This window comes from Clarias gariepinus, chromosome 5 (assembly GCF_024256425.1).
Source record: "Clarias gariepinus isolate MV-2021 ecotype Netherlands chromosome 5, CGAR_prim_01v2, whole genome shotgun sequence".
NCBI lineage: Eukaryota > Metazoa > Chordata > Actinopteri > Siluriformes > Clariidae > Clarias > Clarias gariepinus.
The window spans coordinates 1,715,453-1,728,344 of NC_071104.1; the positions used below are offsets into that span (position 1 = coordinate 1,715,453).

Here is a 12,892-nt window from a genome sequence, read left to right on the forward strand (position 1 = left end):
TGAATTTTGGAAACGCAAGGACGTGATTCGACAGAGAGACTCGACGCGGATTGGTCGAGCTGAATTTTGGAAGGAAGGAAAGGTGATTGGCTGTGAATTATGGAGATTTTGGAAAAGGGAAAAGATGATTGGCTTTGAGTTTTGGAAAGCGAGAGATGTGATTCGCCGAAAGAAGCAGCCGCACGGTGTCCAGGTAGCGCCACAGAGCCAACCAGGGTGGGTTTTTTTTCAGGCTCTCCAAGACTCATGGATGCTCGAGTTCTTTAGGCAGATGCTTTTCTGTTGCTACTAATCAAATTCCACCAAATGCAAACAACTATGGCAGGTGCTGAAACTTGTTGAAAACTGCTTTGCTGTTTTGCTAAGGTAAAACGTGAACATGGTTCCTGTCTGAAGCCTAAAAATCCTGAACTTAAGCCAACCGATACACTTGCGTGTATTGGAAAGATCCAAGGCTTGCTTTGGGGAGGAGGTCAAGTCATGAAATGAGACGTGGCAAAAGTTTATTTAACCACAGGCCCACGCTAAGTTCGCACACTTGGTGTAGTCGTGGCCGAGTGGTTAAGGCGATGGACTAGAAATCCATTGGGGTCTCCCCGCGCAGGTTCGAATCCTGCCGATTACGTCTGTTATTTTGCACAAGAAAGACATGTTGCAACTCATTGTGTTGTGGCTGTGATTTGTAACAAATTTCCTCATGCCCTTAATAGTTGGTGCTTTCTCGAAGACATAATAGTGACATCCTGCCCCCTTTTTATCCTTAATAGCTGCTGCTTTGTTGGAGAAATCCTGTCACCCCTTCCCAACGTTGAATTGTCTTCCAATGACAAGCTGCCCGTAGACATCCGATCGGTTATATGAGTGCGTGGCCAGCGACCTGTAATCCGTGCAAGACGTGACTTTTCTAGAGCCTGCTGTGTCAGGATGGCCGAGCGGTCTAAGGCGCTGCGTTCAGGTCGCAGTCTCCCCTGGAGGCGTGGGTTCAAATCCCACTTCTGACAAGAGCCCCTTTTCTTTGTTGCGTTTAGGAAATCGTGTATGGATCTGAATCAACAACCTTGACCTCTCACAGCATAGCTTTGCTTGCAAGCGAAGAAGTTTGGACTTTTCTTCATCAAGCGCTTGCTTCTTCGATTTTTTGGACAATGTAGACATGGTTGTGTTGAGGCAAAGCTCGGAGCAGGGTGCTATAATGAAGGCTACAGGTTCTGAGCTGAACTTCAGACATCAGGCAAATGTTCCACGGCTACTCAGAAAATGATTCAATTCTTGCAAATCAAAATGCCAGTGTTCGTTCACTTCTGTGGGAGGAATAGAGCTACCTTGCTTGAGCTCCATGGACAGATGCCTACCTGTGGAAAACACATGAAAACTGAGCAGAAATCCTGGCTGAAAGCAAGATACCCTGCCACAACCTGAGCCCACAAGCACTTAAGCCTTGAGTTCCTAATGCAGTTGGACCCAGACCTTGTCTGGTGCACCAAGAGATGAAACTCACAACAGGCACTGCTGGGATTTGAACCCAGGATCTCCTGTTTACAAGACAGGTGCTTTCACCAGCTAAGCCACAGTGCCAACAGCCTGGGTGGCACCTTGGGCATGACCCAGCACTTTTAACCGAGACTCTCCTGGCCAAGACTTAATCTGATTGCAATGCTAATATTTCCTCCATCCGCATGCAGACCTCGCTGAGCTAGTGAGACGAGTACTCAACCAGCGATGCCATGCAAATGCTTTGATGTTTGTTTGCTCATCCTAACTTTGATTTCGGCTTGATAAGATCCCAAAACGGGTAAAAATCCTCAAGAAAATGTCAACTTTTAGATCTGTAAATTGCACACAAGCCACAGCAAACAAGGTTATGGGTGATCTTCAGCCATAGTCCTAACAAGCATATCACAACAGTCAGGGGAAAGGAATTAAAATCCACTTGCCATGCACATCTAAAAGCAAGCAAGCCTTCATCAGATTGCTGTTGTGGACTTTGGCTCTTTGTCCCATAAGGATTGCGTGACTCAATGTCGTAACCTTTTGTTGAAGCTGGAGTTGAGCTGAGGGCTTGATTTGGGACAAATGGGCAGAAACATGTGGAAAACAATGATATTTCTTAAATTCTGCTGACAAGTCATTCAATCAAATATGGCACATAGGAAAGTGCATCTTGAACAGGGATTCCTGACCAAAGATTTCATTTTAGACATGGGGTGTGGATGAAAAGAAGGTAACAAGTTAGTGACTCTGGTGGGACTCGAACCCACAACCTTTGAATAGCTCCACAGCTGAGTCTAGAAGTCCAATGCGCTATCCATTGCGCCACAGAGCCAACCAGGGTGTTTTTTTTTTCAGGCTCTCCAAGACTCATGGATGCTCGAGTTCATTAGGCAGATGCTTTTCTGTTGCTACTAATCAAATTCCACCAAATGCAAACAACTATGGCAGGTGCTGAAACTTGTTGAAAACTGCTTTGCTGTTTTGCTAAGGTAAAACGTGAACATGGTTCCTGTCTGAAGCCTAAAAATCCTGAACTTAAGCCAACCGATACACTTGCGTGTATTGGAAAGATCCAAGGCTTGCTTTGGGGAGGAGGTCAAGTCATGAAATGAGACGTGGCAAAAGTTTATTTAACCACAGGCCCACGCTAAGTTCGCACACTTGGTGTAGTCGTGGCCGAGTGGTTAAGGCGATGGACTAGATATCCATTGGGGTCTCCCCGCGCAGATTCGTATCCTGCCGATTACGTCTGTTATTTTGCACAAGAAAGACATGTTGCAACTCATTGTGTTGTGGCTGTGATTTGTAACAAATTTCCTCATGCCCTTAATAGTTGGTGCTTTCTCGAAGACATAATAGTGACATCCTGCCCCCTTTTTATCCTTAATAGCTGCTCCTTTGTTGGAGAAATCCTGTCACCCCTTCCCAACGTTGAATTGTCTTCCAATGACAAGCTGCCCGTAGACATCCGATCGGTTATATGAGTGCGTGGCCAGCGACCTGTAATCCGTGCAAGACGTGACTTTTCTAGAGCCTGCCGTGTCAGGATGGCCGAGCGGTCTAAGGCGCTGCGTTCAGGTCGCAGTCTCCCCTGGAGGCGTGGGTTCAAATCCCACTTCTGACAAGAGCCCCTTCTCTTTGTTGCGTTTAGGAAATCGTTTATGGATCTGAATCAACAACCTTGACCTCTCACAGCATAGCTTTGCTTGCAAGCGAAGAACTTTGGACTTTTCTTCATCAAGCGCTTGCTTCTTCGATTTTTTGGACAATGTAGACATGGTTGTGTTGTTGAGGCAAAGCTCGGAGCAGGGTGCCATAATGAAGGCTACAGGTTCTGAGCTGAACTTCCTTTTTACGGATGCTGAAAAATTCTTTTGAGATGTCCCAGCACATGTTTGATTGCTGAAGTCAAGGAATCAGCTTCTCTTTGACGATTGGGTATGAAAAGTTGTCATTGTTCATGATTCATAGGTTCATTTCATCTTTTTGTCTGTATTTTGCAGCATGGCCCATAGATGGTTGAAGACATGTCCCAGTCTGCGTCATCAAGTGCATCCTGTAACGCGGCCACTAATTGGTCCGTACAGCGCGCGACCTCCCTCTGAACCCGCACTTCCTGTTTCTGCCTTTGTTTATATTTTGGCATGAGGAAGATAGCGGCATGGTCAGATTTACCAAAGGGTGGACGAGATTGTGCCCTATAGCCGTCCTTGACTGTAGTGTAGCAGTGGTCCAGTGTCCTTTTGCCCCTGGTGGGACAGGTGATATGCTGATGAAAGTTTGGCCCTTCGCGTTTAAGGTTGGCACTGTTAAAGTCCACCGCCACAATAAGCGCAGCGTCACGGTGTTGTGTCTGGTGCTGTGTGAATGCCTCATGCAGCTCGCATAAGGCAGTCTCCGTGTGCGCTTAAGGCAGGATATAAATGGTGCTGAATATTACCGATGTAAATTTCCGAGGTAAATAAAAAGGAGGACACATGATGGACAGTAGTTCCACGTTTGGAGTGCAGGAGCGTGCGAGAGGAACAACGCTCCTGCTGTTGCACCAGCTGCTATTGACCATTAAACACACGCCGCCTCCCCTTGACTTCCCTAAGTCCTGTGTCCTGTCCATGCGGTGAACGGAGAAGAACTCGGCCGGCTGGATGACGTGGTCCGGCACCGCTGGGTTCAGCCATGTCTCGGTAAAGCAGAGGAGATTGCAGTCCCGAATGTCTCTCTGGAACTTTATCCTGGCCCTGAGGTCATCGAGTTTGTTCTCCAGTGACTGGACATCGTGACGGCAGCCGACCTCACTGGCGCCATCTTGCGCCTTCCTGAGCATAAGACAATCTCCTAAGAGTAAGTCTCCACCGGGAAATTGTGGAAATCCTTGGCAAGTAGTCTGCAATTTCCAATTTTCTGCCCTTGAGAATTCCTTAATCCAAGCTAGCCCTCTTAATCGCTTTGAACAACTTGTGCCAAATGCTCTTTTTTCCTAAGCACCAATAGAAGGTAACGCCTGAACAGGGACTTGAACCCTGGACCCTCAGATTAAAAGTCTGATGCTCTACCGACTGAGCTATCCAATTTATCCTGGCATACAGTTTACAGCAAAAAAAATATGTATATATATATATATATATACTAGCTTATTGACAGCCATTGACTTCATTTAAATGTGACCAAATATAAGTCGGTAGAGTGAAACGTCCCACATATAAAAAGTCACACTTGTGTGGAAGCAAACATCAGGCAAATGTTCCACGGCTACTCAGAAAATGATTCAATTCTTGCAAATCAAAATGCCAGTGTTCGTTCACTTCTGTGGGAGGAATAGAGCTACCTTGCTTGAGCTCCATGGACAGATGTCTACCTGTGGAAAACACATGAAAACTGAGCAGAAATCCTGGCTGAAAGCAAGATACCCTGCCACAACCTGAGCCCACAAGCACTTAAGCCTTGAGTTCCTAATGCAGTTGGACCCAGACCTTGTCTGGTGCACCAAGAGATGAAACTCACAACAGGCACTGCTGGGATTTGAACCCAGGATCTCCTGTTTACAAGACAGGTGCTTTCACCAGCTAAGCCACAGTGCCAACAGCCTGGGTGGCACCTTGGGCATGACCCAGCACTTTTAACCGAGACTCTCCTGGCCAAGACTTAATCTGATTGCAATGCTAATATTTCCTCCATCCGCATGCAGACCTCGCTAAGCTAGTGAGACGAGTACTCAACCAGCGATGCCATGCAAATGCTTTGATGTTTGTTTGCTCATCCTAACTTTGATTTCGGCTTGATAAGATCCCAAAACGGGTGAAAATCCTCAAGAAAATGTCAACTTTTAGATCTGTAAATGGCACACAAGCCACAGCAAACAAGGTTATGGGTGATCTCCAGCCATAGTCCTAACAAGCATATCACAACAGTCAGGCGAAAGGAATTAAAATCCACTTGCCATGCACATCTAAAAGCAAGCAAGCCTTCATCAGATTGCTGTTGTGGACTTTGGCTCTTTGTCCCATAAGGATTGCGTGAATCAATGTCGTAACCTTTTGTTGAAGCTGGAGTTGAGCTGAGGGCTTGATTTGGGACAAATGGGCAGAAACATGTGGAAAACAATGATATTTCTTAAATTCTGCTGACAAGTCATTCAATCAAATATGGCACATAGGAAAGTGCATCTTGAACAGGGATTCCTGACCAAAGATTTCATTTTAGACATGGGGTGTGGATGAAAAGAAGGTAACAAGTTAGTGACTCTGGTGGGACTCGAACCCACAACCTTTGAATAGCTCCACAGCTGAGTCTAGAAGTCCAATGCGCTATCCATTGCGCCACAGAGCCAACCAGGGTGTTTTTTTTTTCAGGCTCTCCAAGACTCATGGATGCTGGAGTTCATTAGGCAGATGCTTTTCTGTTGCTACTAATCAAATTCCACCAAATGCAAACAACTATGGCAGGTGCTGAAACTTGTTGAAAACTGCTTTGCTGTTTTGCTAAGGTAAAACGTGAACATGGTTCCTGTCTGAAGCCTAAAAATCCTGAACTTAAGCCAACCGATACACTTGCGTGTATTGGAAAGATCCAAGGCTTGCTTTGGGGAGGAGGTCAAGTCATGAAATGAGACGTGGCAAAAGTTTATTTAACCACAGGCCCACGCTAAGTTCGCACACTTGGTGTAGTCGTGGCCGAGTGGTTAAGGCGATGGACTAGATATCCATTGGGGTCTCCCCGCGCAGATTCGTATCCTGCCGATTACGTCTGTTATTTTGCACAAGAAAGACATGTTGCAACTCATTGTGTTGTGGCTGTGATTTGTAACAAATTTCCTCATGCCCTTGATAGTTGGTGCTTTCTCGAAGACATAATAGTGACATCCTGCCCCCTTTTTATCCTTAATAGCTGCTGCTTTGTTGGAGAAATCCTGTCACCCCTTCCCAACGTTGAATTGTCTTCCAATGACAAGCTGCCCGTAGACATCCGATCGGTTATATGAGTGCGTGGCCAGCGACCTGTAATCCGTGCAAGACGTGACTTTTCTAGAGCCTGCCGTGTCAGGATGGCCGAGCGGTCTAAGGCGCTGCGTTCAGGTCGCAGTCTCCCCTGGAGGCGTGGGTTCAAATCCCACTTCTGACAAGAGCCCCTTCTCTTTGTTGCATTTAGGAAATCGTTTATGGATCTGAATCAACAACCTTGACCTCTCACAGCATAGCTTTGCTTGCAAGCGAAGAAGTTTGGACTTTTCTTCATCAAGCGCTTGCTTCTTCGATTTTTTGGACAATGTAGACATGGTTGTGTTGTTGAGGCAAAGCTCGGAGCAGGGTGCCATAATGAAGGCTACAGGTTCTGAGCTGAACTTCCTTTTTACGGATGCTGAAAAATTCTTTTGAGATGTCCCAGCACATGTTTGATTGCTGAAGTCAAGGAATCAGCTTCTCTTTGACGATTGGGTATGAAAAGTTGTCATTGTTCATGATTCATAGGTTCATTTCATCTTTTTGTCTGTATTTTGCAGCATGGCCCATAGATGGTTGAAGACATGTCCCAGTCTGCGTCATCAAGTGCATCCTGTAACGCGGCCACTAATTGGTCCGTACAGCGCGCGACCTCCCTCTGAACCCGCACTTCCTGTTTCTGCCTTTGTTTATATTTTGGCATGAGGAAGATAGCGGCATGGTCAGATTTACCAAAGGGTGGATGAGATTGTGCCCTATAGCCGTCCTTGACTGTAGTGTAGCAGTGGTCCAGTGTCCTTTTGCCCCTGGTGGGACAGGTGATATGCTGATGAAAGTTTGGCCCTTCGCGTTTAAGGTTGGCACTGTTAAAGTCCACCGCCACAATAAGCGCAGCGTCACGGTGTTGTGTCTGGTGCTGTGTGAATGCCTCATGCAGCTCGCATAAGGCAGTCTCCGTGTGCGCTTAAGGCAGGATATAAATGGTGCTGAATATTACCGATGTAAATTTCCGAGGTAAATAAAAAGGAGGACACATGATGGACAGTAGTTCCACGTTTGGAGTGCAGGAGCGTGCGAGAGGAACAAGGCTCCTGCTGTTGCACCAGCTGCTATTGACCATTAAACACACGCCGCCTCCCCTTGACTTCCCTAAGTCCTGTGTCCTGTCCATGCGGTGAACGGAGAAGAACTCGGCCGGCTGGATGACGTGGTCCGGCACCGCTGGGTTCAGCCATGTCTCGGTAAAGCAGAGGAGATTGCAGTCCCGAATGTCTCTCTGGAACTTTATCCTGGCCCTGAGGTCATCGAGTTTGTTCTCCAGTGACTGGACATCGTGACGGCAGCCGACCTCACTGGCGCCATCTTGCGCCTTCCTGAGCGTAAGACAATCTACTAAGAGTAAGTCTGCACCGGGAAATTGTGGAAATCCTTGGCAAGTAGTCTGCAATTTCCAATTTTCTGCCCTTGAGAATTCCTTAATCCAAGCTAGCCCTCTTAATCGCTTTGAACAACTTGTGCCAAATGCTCTTTTTTCCTAAGCACCAATAGAAGGTAACGCCTGAACAGGGACTTGAACCCTGGACCCTCAGATTAAAAGTCTGATGCTCTACCGACTGAGCTATCCAATTTATCCTGGCATACAGTTTACAGCAAAAAAAATATGTATATATATATATATATATATACTAGCTTATTGACAGCCATTGACTTCATTTAAATGTGACCAAATATAAGTCGGTAGAGTGAAACGTCCCACATATAAAAAGTCACACTTGTGTGGAAGCAAACATCAGGCAAATGTTCCACGGCTACTCAGAAAATGATTCAATTCTTGCAAATCAAAATGCCAGTGTTCGTTCACTTCTGTGGGAGGAATAGAGCTACCTTGCTTGAGCTCCATGGACAGATGTCTACCTGTGGAAAACACATGAAAACTGAGCAGAAATCCTGGCTGAAAGCAAGATACCCTGCCACAACCTGAGCCCACAAGCACTTAAGCCTTGAGTTCCTAATGCAGTTGGACCCAGACCTTGTCTGGTGCACCAAGAGATGAAACTCACAACAGGCACTGCTGGGATTTGAACCCAGGATCTCCTGTTTACAAGACAGGTGCTTTCACCAGCTAAGCCACAGTGCCAACAGCCTGGGTGGCACCTTGGGCATGACCCAGCACTTTTAACCGAGACTCTCCTGGCCAAGACTTAATCTGATTGCAATGCTAATATTTCCTCCATCCGCATGCAGACCTCGCTAAGCTAGTGAGACGAGTACTCAACCAGCGATGCCATGCAAATGCTTTGATGTTTGTTTGCTCATCCTAACTTTGATTTCGGCTTGATAAGATCCCAAAACGGGTGAAAATCCTCAAGAAAATGTCAACTTTTAGATCTGTAAATGGCACACAAGCCACAGCAAACAAGGTTATGGGTGATCTCCAGCCATAGTCCTAACAAGCATATCACAACAGTCAGGCGAAAGGAATTAAAATCCACTTGCCATGCACATCTAAAAGCAAGCAAGCCTTCATCAGATTGCTGTTGTGGACTTTGGCTCTTTGTCCCATAAGGATTGCGTGAATCAATGTCGTAACCTTTTGTTGAAGCTGGAGTTGAGCTGAGGGCTTGATTTGGGACAAATGGGCAGAAACATGTGGAAAACAATGATATTTCTTAAATTCTGCTGACAAGTCATTCAATTAAATATGGCACATAGGAAAGTGCATCTTGAACAGGGATTCCTGACCAAAGATTTCATTTTAGACATGGGGTGTGGATGAAAAGAAGGTAACAAGTTAGTGACTCTGGTGGGACTCGAACCCACAACCTTTGAATAGCTCCACAGCTGAGTCTAGAAGTCCAATGCGCTATCCATTGCGCCACAGAGCCAACCAGGGTGTTTTTTTTTTCAGGCTCTCCAAGACTCATGGATGCTGGAGTTCATTAGGCAGATGCTTTTCTGTTGCTACTAATCAAATTCCACCAAATGCAAACAACTATGGCAGGTGCTGAAACTTGTTGAAAACTGCTTTGCTGTTTTGCTAAGGTAAAACGTGAACATGGTTCCTGTCTGAAGCCTAAAAATCCTGAACTTAAGCCAACCGATACACTTGCGTGTATTGGAAAGATCCAAGGCTTGCTTTGGGGAGGAGGTCAAGTCATGAAATGAGACGTGGCAAAAGTTTATTTAACCACAGGCCCACGCTAAGTTCGCACTATTGGTGTAGTCGTGGCCGAGTGGTTAAGGCGATGGACTAGAAATCCATTGCGGTCTCCCCGCGCAGATTCGAATCCTGCCGATTACGTCTGTTATTTTGCACAAGAAAGACATGTTGCAACTCATTGTGTTGTGGCTGTGATTTGTAACAAATTTCCTCATGCCCTTAATAGTTGGTGCTTTCTCGAAGACATAATAGTGACATCCTGCCCCCTTTTTATCCTTAATAGCTGCTCCTTTGTTGGAGAAGTCCTGTCACCCCTTCCCAACGTTGAATTGTCTTCCAATGACAAGCTGCCCGTAGACATCCGATCGGTTATATGAGTGCGTGGCCAGCGACCTGTAATCCGTGCAAGACGTGACTTTTCTAGAGCCTGCCGTGTCAGGATGGCCGAGCGGTCTAAGGCGCTGTGTTCAGGTCGCAGTCTCCCCTGGAGGCGTGGGTTCAAATCCCACTTCTGACAAGAGCCCCGTCTCTTTGTTGCGTTTAGGAAATCGTGTATGGATCTGTATCAACAACCTTGACCTCTCACAGCATAGCTTTGCTTGCAAGCGAAGAAGTTTGGACTTTTCTTCATCAAGCGCTTGCTTCTTCGATTTTTTGGACAATGTAGACATGGTTGTGTTGTTGAGGCAAAGCTCGGAGCAGGGTGCCATAATGAAGGCTACAGGTTCTGAGCTGAACTTCCTTTTTACGGATGCTGAAAAATTCTTTTGAGATGTCCCAGCACATGTTTGATTGCTGAAGTCAAGGAATCAGCTTCTCTTTGACGATTGGGTATGAAAAGTTGTCATTGTTCATGATTCATAGGTTCATTTCATCTTTTTGTCTGTATTTTGCAGCATGGCCCATAGATGGTTGAAGACATGTCCCAGTCTGCGTCATCAAGTGCATCCTGTAACGCGGCCACTGATTGGTCCGTACAGCGCGCGACCTCCCTCTGAACCCGCACTTCCTGTTTCTGCCTTTGTTTATATTTTGGCATGAGGAAGATAGCGGCATGGTCAGATTTACCAAACGGTGGACGAGATTGTGCCCTATAGCCGTCCTTGACTGTAGTGTAGCAGTGGTCCAGTGTCCTTTTGCCCCTGGTGGGACAGGTGATATGCTGATGAAAGTTTGGCGCTTCGCGTTTAAGGTTGGCACTGTTAAAGTCCACCGCCACAATAAGCGCAGCGTCACGGTGTTGTGTCTGGTGCTGTGTGAATGCCTCATGCAGCTCGCATAAGGCAGTCTTCGTGTGCGCTTAAGGCAGGATATAAATGGTGCTGATTATTACCGATGTAAATTTCCGAGGTAAATAAAAAGGAGGACACATGATGGACAGTAGTTCCACGTTTGGAGTGCAGGAGCGTGCGAGAGGAACAACGCTCCTGCTGTTGCACCAGCTGCTATTGACCATTAAACACACGCCGCCTCCCCTTGACTTCCCTAAGTCCTGTGTCCTGTCCATGCGGTGAACGGAGAAGAACTCGGCCGGCTGGATGACGTGGTCCGGCACCGCTGGGTTCAGCCATGTCTCGGTAAAGCAGAGGAGATTGCAGTCCCGAATGTCTCTCTGGAACTTTATCCTGGCCCTGAGGTCATCGAGTTTGTTCTCCAGTGACTGGACATCGTGACGGCAGCCGACCTCACTGGCGCCATCTTGCGCCTTCCTGAGCATAAGACAATCTCCTAAGAGTAAGTCTCCACCGGGAAATTCTTGGCAAGTAGTCTGCAATTTCCAATTTTCTGCCCTTGAGAATTCCTTAATCCAAGCTAGCCCTCTTAATCGCTTTGAACAACTTGTGCCAAATGCTCTTTTTTCCTAAGCACCAATAGAAGGTAACGCCTGAACAGGGACTTGAACCCTGGACCCTCAGATTAAAAGTCTGATGCTCTACCGACTGAGCTATCCAATTTATCCTGGCATACAGTTTACAGCAAAAAAAATATGTATATATATATATATATATTTATCCATATATACTAGCTTATTGACAGCCATTGACTTCATTTAAATGTGACCAAATATAAGTCGGTAGAGTGAAACGTCCCACATATAAAAAGTCACACTTGTGTGGAAGCAAACATCAGGCAAATGTTCCACGGCTACTCAGAAAATGATTCAATTCTTGCAAATCAAAATGCCAGTGTTCGTTCACTTCTGTGGGAGGAATAGAGCTACCTTGCTTGAGCTTCATGGACAGATGTCTACCTGTGGAAAACACATGAAAACTGAGCAGAAATCCTGGCTGAAAGCAAGATACCCTGCCACAACCTGAGCCCACAAGCACTTAAGCCTTGAGTTCCTAATGCAGTTGGACCCAGACCATCTCTGGTGCACCAAGAGATGAAACTCACAACAGGCACTGCTGGGATTTGAACCCAGGATCTCCTGTTTACAAGACAGGTGCTTTCACCAGCTAAGCCACAGTGCCAACAGCCTGGGTGGCACCTTGGGCATGACCCAGCACTTTTAACCGAGACTCTCCTGGCCAAGACTTAATCTGATTGCAATGCTAATATTTCCTCCATCCGCATGCAGACCTTGCTAAGCTAGTAATACGAGTACTCAACCAGCGATGCCATGCAAATGCTTTGATGTTTGTTTGCTCATCCTAACTTTGATTTCGGCTTGATAAGATCCCAAAACGGGTGAAAATCCTCAAGAAAATGTCAACTTTTAGATCTGTAAATGGCACACAAGCCACAGCAAACAAGGTTATGGGTGATCTCCAGCCATAGTCCTAACAAGCATATCACAACAGTCAGGGGAAAGGAATTAAAATCCACTTGCCATGCACATCTAAAAGCAAGCAAGCCTTCATCAGATTGCTGTTGTGGACTTTGGCTCTTTGTCCCATAAGGATTGCGTGAATCAATGTCGTAACCTTTTGTTGAAGCTGGAGTTGAGCTGAGGGCTTGATTTGGGACAAATGGGCAGAAACATGTGGAAAACAATGATATTTCTTAAATTCTGCTGACAAGTCATTCAATTAAATATGGCACATAGGAAAGTGCATCTTGAACAGGGATTCCTGACCAAAGATTTCATTTTAGACATGGGGTGTGGATGAAAAGAAGGTAACAAGTTAGTGACTCTGGTGGGACTCGAACCCACAACCTTTGAATAGCTCCACAGCTGAGTCTAGAAGTCCAATGCGCTATCCATTGCGCCACAGAGCCAACCAGGGAGTTTTTTTTTCAGGCTCTCCAAGACTCATGGATGCTGGAGTTCATTAGGCAGATGCTTTTCTGTTGCTACTAA

General features: G+C 46.2%; 14 non-coding genes across 14 annotated transcripts; 6 read left to right on the forward strand and 8 right to left on the reverse strand.

Annotated features, from left to right (window-relative positions):
- Positions 1-543: 543 nt before the first annotated feature.
- Positions 544-625, forward strand: trnas-aga (transfer RNA serine (anticodon AGA)). Its single transcript has one exon. It is a non-coding gene; the product is annotated as a tRNA-Ser (tRNA).
- Positions 626-918: 293 nt separating this feature from the next.
- Positions 919-1,001, forward strand: trnal-cag (transfer RNA leucine (anticodon CAG)). Its single transcript has one exon. It is a non-coding gene; the product is annotated as a tRNA-Leu (tRNA).
- Positions 1,002-1,501: 500 nt separating this feature from the next.
- On the reverse strand, positions 1,502-1,575 carry trnat-ugu (transfer RNA threonine (anticodon UGU)). Its single transcript has one exon. It is a non-coding gene; the product is annotated as a tRNA-Thr (tRNA).
- A 658-nt stretch (positions 1,576-2,233) lies between these two features.
- trnar-ucu (transfer RNA arginine (anticodon UCU)) lies at positions 2,234-2,323 on the reverse strand. The gene is given in 2 exon segments: positions 2,234-2,269; positions 2,287-2,323. It is a non-coding gene; the product is annotated as a tRNA-Arg (tRNA).
- Positions 2,324-3,032: 709 nt separating this feature from the next.
- On the forward strand, positions 3,033-3,115 carry trnal-cag (transfer RNA leucine (anticodon CAG)). Its single transcript has one exon. It is a non-coding gene; the product is annotated as a tRNA-Leu (tRNA).
- Positions 3,116-4,995: 1,880 nt separating this feature from the next.
- Positions 4,996-5,069, reverse strand: trnat-ugu (transfer RNA threonine (anticodon UGU)). The gene has a single exon. It is a non-coding gene; the product is annotated as a tRNA-Thr (tRNA).
- A 658-nt stretch (positions 5,070-5,727) lies between these two features.
- On the reverse strand, positions 5,728-5,817 carry trnar-ucu (transfer RNA arginine (anticodon UCU)). The gene is given in 2 exon segments: positions 5,728-5,763; positions 5,781-5,817. It is a non-coding gene; the product is annotated as a tRNA-Arg (tRNA).
- Positions 5,818-6,526: 709 nt separating this feature from the next.
- Positions 6,527-6,609, forward strand: trnal-cag (transfer RNA leucine (anticodon CAG)). Its single transcript has one exon. It is a non-coding gene; the product is annotated as a tRNA-Leu (tRNA).
- A 1,882-nt stretch (positions 6,610-8,491) lies between these two features.
- Positions 8,492-8,565, reverse strand: trnat-ugu (transfer RNA threonine (anticodon UGU)). Its single transcript has one exon. It is a non-coding gene; the product is annotated as a tRNA-Thr (tRNA).
- Positions 8,566-9,223: 658 nt separating this feature from the next.
- On the reverse strand, positions 9,224-9,313 carry trnar-ucu (transfer RNA arginine (anticodon UCU)). The gene is given in 2 exon segments: positions 9,224-9,259; positions 9,277-9,313. It is a non-coding gene; the product is annotated as a tRNA-Arg (tRNA).
- A 334-nt stretch (positions 9,314-9,647) lies between these two features.
- trnas-aga (transfer RNA serine (anticodon AGA)) lies at positions 9,648-9,729 on the forward strand. The gene has a single exon. It is a non-coding gene; the product is annotated as a tRNA-Ser (tRNA).
- Positions 9,730-10,022: 293 nt separating this feature from the next.
- Positions 10,023-10,105, forward strand: trnal-cag (transfer RNA leucine (anticodon CAG)). The gene has a single exon. It is a non-coding gene; the product is annotated as a tRNA-Leu (tRNA).
- A 1,883-nt stretch (positions 10,106-11,988) lies between these two features.
- Positions 11,989-12,062, reverse strand: trnat-ugu (transfer RNA threonine (anticodon UGU)). Its single transcript has one exon. It is a non-coding gene; the product is annotated as a tRNA-Thr (tRNA).
- A 658-nt stretch (positions 12,063-12,720) lies between these two features.
- Positions 12,721-12,810, reverse strand: trnar-ucu (transfer RNA arginine (anticodon UCU)). The gene is given in 2 exon segments: positions 12,721-12,756; positions 12,774-12,810. It is a non-coding gene; the product is annotated as a tRNA-Arg (tRNA).
- Positions 12,811-12,892: the final 82 nt, after the last annotated feature.